Source organism: Panthera uncia, chromosome D4 (genome assembly GCF_023721935.1).
Source record: "Panthera uncia isolate 11264 chromosome D4, Puncia_PCG_1.0, whole genome shotgun sequence".
Lineage (NCBI taxonomy): Eukaryota > Metazoa > Chordata > Mammalia > Carnivora > Felidae > Panthera > Panthera uncia.
In genome coordinates this window covers 71991699-71998295 of record NC_064807.1, presented here as the reverse complement: position 1 = coordinate 71998295, position 6597 = coordinate 71991699, and positions in this window count along the sequence as shown.

Genomic DNA, 6597 nt, shown 5'->3' with positions numbered 1-6597 from the left:
GGGCCATGGCCCAGGACAGGATCAGCTGAGCCGGAGGGGGTTGAATGAGCTGCCTGTGTGCATCTTGGCTACCTACATCATACCTTTTTGGGGAGGGGGTGGCCTGCCCTCTCCTGGGACACCCGCCCAGCTTTGGCTAGCCTAGGCGGCTTGGACAGATCCCTGACCCCCTGCCTAGCTCCCATCAGCCATACCCTCTTGGGAGCACAGAGTCCTCTGGCCAGCCCACACCCCACTCCCTGGCCAGCCCTTAAGTACCAGGCTGGAAATAACCAGAGCTCTCCACCCCTAGGGGTTGTGGGCTCGCCCACCACAAGGACCAAGGTGGCTGGGCAGAGTGGGGCAGGAGGGCTGTCCTAAGAGAGGCCACTTGGATTCCTCCAGCTGGGAGGCCCCTTCTCTCAGGCCGTGGCTGGGGAGGGGGATACTGTATTGGTTCAAATCCTAGATTTGTCACTGACTCCACGGGAGCCCTTCAAAATCTGCCTTAGCAACTTGAGCCTCAGTGATTTGACCTATAAAATGGACTTGATCGCCTTTCCTGAGGGGTGTTGAGAAAATGAAATAAACTGTCACTATAAAGTAAATCGTAAAGCCTAAAGTACAACGCACATGCGAGAGTTTGTGGGTGGGGCGGGCGGTTCATGTCGTATTCGAGGTCACGGAAAGACAGTACTGGTGCACAGCCCCATCTCTGCCTCTGAATAGACCACAGCAATTCTGAGAGCCTCAGTTTCCCCCGCCGTAACATGTGGGTCCTCGTCCCGAGCTCGAAAGGTTGTTAGGATCCATTAATTCAAACACTGTATGTATTGAGCACCTATCATGTACGTTGCTCATGACATTCTAGACATCTTGCAAAAGTCAGGTCTTCTTTCCTTTTTTTGACCTCAGGGAATCTCTTCCCGAGAACTCGTGATAAGCCGAGATTGTGCTCAGAAAACCAGACAAAGGACAGAGGGGGAGAAGGACTCTAGGTCTCAGGCATGGACCCGCTTCCGTCTCTTACCGTCCCTATGACTTTGGGCAAGTTACTTAGCTTTTGCAAGCCTCAGTTTCCCCGTCCCTAAAACAGGGAGCGTATTCGTAGCACAGAAGTCTGTTGCTATGATCCCACTGCATCGGTGAACAGACACAGCTCGGTCCTTGGCTCACTTGTAATTCATAATGTCTGCTGCTATTGGAAGTAGCCACAGACAGTCATTCATCGTGGCTGTAGGAGCAGAAGTATGATTGTAGCTGTGTAAATACCAGGAGCAGCAGTAATGGCGACGGCGGTAGTGGAAGTAATGGGAGTAGTAGTTGTCCTAATAAAGAGTGGCAGCGACAGGAGGAGGAGGAGGAGGAGGAGGAGGAGGAGGAGGAGACATACCAGTATGACCGCAGTAATAGTGTTGCCAAAGTGGGCACATGAGCCAGGGGCGAGGTAAAGCCAGCAGACTTCAGCCCCTTTTAACACTGGGAAGGAGGGACAGGGTCCTATTCATAGAAGTTGGAAAGGAGAGGGGTCCACGTAGATGGAGTCGGGAAGAAATGAAAGGGCGCAAAGCCCCAGAAACTGGTACCGACCAAATCCTTCTGGTCTTGGCGAGAATATGACTGTCTCTGGGACTGAGTCTTGGGGTTATGGGGGCCGCATCCCCCCCGCAACCTCTCCCAGGGAGGAAGGAACAGTGTTTGCTCCCAAATATTGCAGGGCCCCGGAGCAGGCAGGGTCCTGGGTGCCTCTGGTTCCCCATCCTCCTCACACATGGGGACACGGAGGCTCTGGGTGTGTGCGTGCCGGGGGTGTCATCCCTGGGTCACAGAACAGGGATGATGACGGACGCTTGGGAACGTGCTTTCCGTTGCTCCAGCGTGACAAGCTTGGCTTATGTGGAAGCCCCAGCTCCGTGTCCCAGCTCCTCAGCTGCCAGAGGGGCGAGTCAGCAGTGGGGCCTGGCACCCACCCAGGCCTTGGGAACTCAGTGTCCTCTCTGAGGATACAGTGGGCAGGGCTTCCTGGGAAGAGCCTGAATTATCACAAGGAGGGGACAACGGGGCATCCCCAGGCCCTGCTCATCCAAAAGAATGACTAAAGACAAGTTCTTAGCCAAGACTGTTGCCAAGACTTCAAGGAAGCTTCTGTCTTCTGGCAGTTTGGAGTATGGTCCCACCAATCTTCCTGGCTTTCGATTCCACCAAGCAAGAGTTTACTCTTCAACTCGCTCTGCTCCTGGGCCTTTGCTCATGCCATTCCTTTTGCCTGAAATGCTCTTCCTCTTGCTTCTTTCTGCCCCAATTTCTACCCATCTTTTAAAGCCTGTCCCAATGACACCTCCTCCAGGAAGCCTTCCCAGATTCCCCAGCCCTTGCTCTCTGGTCAGGATTCACTCTCCTTGCTTGTGCTCCCATGCCATTTGGTTCTAGCTGCTATGAGTGTTCACTTTAACACACGTGCCCTGAGCACCTACTCAGATTCACTGATCAGTCCCTGCCCTCAGAGAGCTTAGAGTTTTCTGAGGCAGACAGATGTTGATACCCCACCCCCACCTTAGCCAAATGGGTAAAGGTCATGGGGTTGGTAGGTGTGGGAGTCTGTAGGTCCTCAGAGGAGTCCTCCCAATCCAGGAGGGCTTCCCGAGAGAGGACGCAGCCACTCTGTGTTCATTCCCAACCACACAGTGGATTGTTAGCACCTAGTCTGTGATCCAGCACATAATAGGTGCTTTGGGCATGTTTCATTAACACTCAAATTGAATATGCAGCTGTTCACACATTGGCTAGCTCCCTGTCACCTGCATGGAAGAAACCTAGGAGGGAAGAAAAGTCTGGAAAACTCTTAATGGATCCCACAGGCCCTGCCTGCAAGGCAGTTCGGCTCTGTTTGGTTTATGATCTCTCAGTGGATTCCAACCTAGAAATGAAAAGAGGGAATCTGAGGACTGCAGCGACAGGGCTCATCAGGCAGTTTGGTCCCAAGAGAAAGGCGGGTGTACTAGAAAAAGCTAACACGAGGTCTCAAAATGCCCATCACAACCCGAGAAACCACTCTATCAGTATACAGCCCGACACATGCATTAGATGGGATGGCTTTGGTCATCGGGAAAAACTGAAAGCAAACTTGTCAACCCTGCCGTGCGTTAGAATAATCGGGGGTGCACTACGACTGCGGATACTCAGGCCCCACCTGCAAACCAATTAATCCTGGGGGGTGGGGATTCTGATGCCAGGGGCGGAGCTCCCCGGCCCTAAAGTAGCACTCGACCCTCCCCAGGGAAGAGGGCAGAGCAGCGTGAGGGCCAACGTGGGAGCGTGTTTCAGCAGAGAGGACTGAACGAAGGCGAGTTGTGTACTTAAAAGGTCAACTTCAGTTATCCAAGTTCAGCTTTGCAAAACAGCTCGAAGGAAGGAAGCTGCAGACAGCAGAGGGAAGAACGCAAGCTCTGGAGACGGACGGATCCCCGCTACGCCGCTTCGCGGGCACGTGACCTCGGCAAGTTACTGAACATGCCTGAGCCTCAGTTTCCTCATCTGTAGCGCCAGTCCTAGAGGGTCGCTTTGAATTTGAATTATAAACTGAAGTAGAAAAAGTGTCCAGTGTTCAATAAACACTAACTCCCAACCCTCTGACCCAGAAGGTTCCAGACGCATGAGGCATCATTGTGCAACAGATGACACTTAGCGCCCCTTAACACTCTGACATGTCGACATTACTGTTTATAGATGAAAACATCCAGCTCCTAGGTAAGTCATTCCTGGATGAACAGTGGGGTAGACTGACTCAGGGGAGGCTGTTCGCTCGTGTTTCAGGGAGAGGAGCTGGGGTCCTGGAGACGACAGGGCGGTTCAACCACCCTGGGTCCTGGGATTTCACAACTACCAATAGAGGCTCATCTTCACCAAAAGACAGAGCTTGGTTTCCGGGGGCTTTATTTCCTCTTGCTGGACCCTCATGTGAAGTTTCGGAGGAGAGGAAACAGGTATTTAAGGGGAGAGAGTGGTGGCCCGCGGGTGCCGGGGGTCACTGTGAGTCTCTGTACCTCGATCTAAAAATCACCGTTCCTCACAGTGCCTATACTGGCCCCCTCTTCCGTCTTGCCATCTGTACCTGGGGTAGGGGGCCAGATAGAAGTCAATTCAATAACCTCTGAAGGTCCCTGCTTTGGAGACTTTTGTGGAATGAGTCCTATGGCCCACATTCACATCTTAATTAAAGATTACATCAAGCACTGTTTGGAAAATTTCACAACAGGCCTTGGACCCATCTGGCTTTTCCTCCACTGGGGGGGGGGGGGGTTACAGGAGGAACAACGAAAGATGAGTGTGTCATGTGATAAAAGGAGAACTTTCTTCCTCACCATCTTCTCACCTCTGGTCCACCTCCATCCAATGCTGATGCAGGGTGAGCCTCAGACCAGGCCGGGCCGCTTCTACCAGGGCCTCAGTCTCTGCACCTGACAAATGGGGATGAGCCCTTCTCCGTAAAATGCGTCAGAAAGAGCAGAGGGCGTTGACACTTGGGCTTCCCAGGGCCCAGGGGAGCCTGTCCCCCACCCTCCAGGAATTCTAAATTTGTAGCAGATGGTCGGGTCCGAGAGGCCAGCTTAGCAGGGGCTGAGAGAATGTCACTCGGCTTCTGGGCACATTTGAGAGCAGCTTTGTGGCAGGAGCTGATGATCTCCATGATAAATGAGTCCTTAAATGAATCCTTACATCATGAAGTAGAGTGTTTGTGGTTAGCCTTGCGAGAAAGATGGGAGACACGGAGGTTAAGGAGGGATGCAGGGATGCGCCCAGCAGCCTGCGCACTGGCCTCCCCTCCTCCTTCCCTCCCTTCCACCAACATTTGCTGAGCTCCTCTTGTGGGCAGAGCCCCTGTGCCTGCTCAGAGACCACAGGGGTGAAGCCAATACAGTCTCTGCCCCCCAGCAGAGAGTAGGGACAATCCAATATGATCAGTACTGTAACAGGGGGAAGCCAGACCCAGGAGGCCGTGGGGGACAGGGTGGCTCCAGCCTGACCTGGAGGGTAAGGGCCAGGGGAAGGCTTTCTCTGGTAAGACTTGCAGGACAAGCCCACCAGGTAGAAGTGAGCACTCCTGGCAGAGGGAACAGCTGGGGCAAAGGTTTAGAGGAATCAAAGGGAAGCCTAGGAAAGCTTTGGGCTGGAGTGTAGGAGGCAGGGTGGGGGGTGGAAGAAGAGGACAGCCAGAGGGGTCAATAGGAGATAGAGCCCGAATGGCCTTACGTCCCAGCCTAGGGAGCTCAGACGTTATTCTGAGGCTCCAGGGAGAGTCAGGGTATTCCCAAAGGGGATGTCTAGGGCTGAAGTGGGGAGAGTGGATCCAAGGGGCTGGTAGGAGGAGTAGGGGTGTGTGGAGGAGGGTCCCTGATTGCTTAACACTGCTTTTATTTACTCCCCCAAGGAGCGCTTCTTGAGGGCCTGCTCACCCCCCTCCATAGCAGCAGGCCGGCTAGCCCCTCCGTGGTGCACACGCTCTCTCCCCACCCCGCTCCGAGAAACGTAGGGAGAGAGCAGGGCCACGCTTGACAGAACTCCTTTGTGATGAGCCCCCCCCCACCCCCCACCCCCGCCTGCCCCCGGTGGCACAGTGCTCTGCTGCCCTCTAGCGAGGCCTGGAGCCGCACCCCTGCAGGGTCCCGCCAGCTTCTAAGATACTCTGAGTTCCAACCCCACTACCTCCTACCCCGCCACCCCCACCAGCCACCCGCCAGACCTTCCTTCCCTCTGTCCCTCCCTCAGCTGCAAGAGTCTCACTGCTTCTGGGGAAAAGTTACAGTTCAGGACAGGCCCAGGACAGGGTGAGGAGGGGAGGGGGACAGAGATAGACTCAGCCCCAGCCGTGGGAAAGGCAGCGCCGTGGTCCGTGAGGGGTGCCACTGGATGGGGGCCAAAGCGTTGTGTCTTTAACTTTCTCAAATGAATAGACCGAAGTGGTATTTCCTCCTGTCACTAGCACGATGGTCACAGCCATGACGATGGTGGTGATGGTGCGGTGTGGGCGGGGACTGCTATTTCTGCAGCTTTGGGTGATGGTGGTAGAATTTGGGGGGGTGGTAGCGACGGATTTTACCGTGACAGCGACGGTAACGAGGACACCGAGGGAGGCAGGAGCAGTGGTAGTGGTAATGGAGGTGGTGGCTAATACGGCTGGATGTCCTTGGCCCTGGCCTTGGTGGAGTGTGCACTCAGCTCCATTAGGCACACACCCAGGAAGGGGGGATTCCGGACCACCGGATAAGCACAAGTTTAGCTTACTAGATAAGGCCAGTCTTTACACTCTTACCTGTAATGGGTGGGAGTTCCAGATGTCCCAGCTCCCCACAAAAACTTAGTAGTGTCTGTTCACTAACGTATCTCAAGGACTGAGAAGCCTAGCGCATAGAGGAGGCTTTATAAAAATCTGCTAAGGGCTCCTGGGTAGCTCAGTTGGTTAAGTCTCTGACTCATAATTGCAGCTCAGGTCGTGATCTCAGAGTCATGAGATTGAGCCCAATGTCTATATATATATATATATATATATATATATATGCACACATATACATACTTACACGTATATGTGTGTGTGTGTGTGTGTGTATACGTATATATACG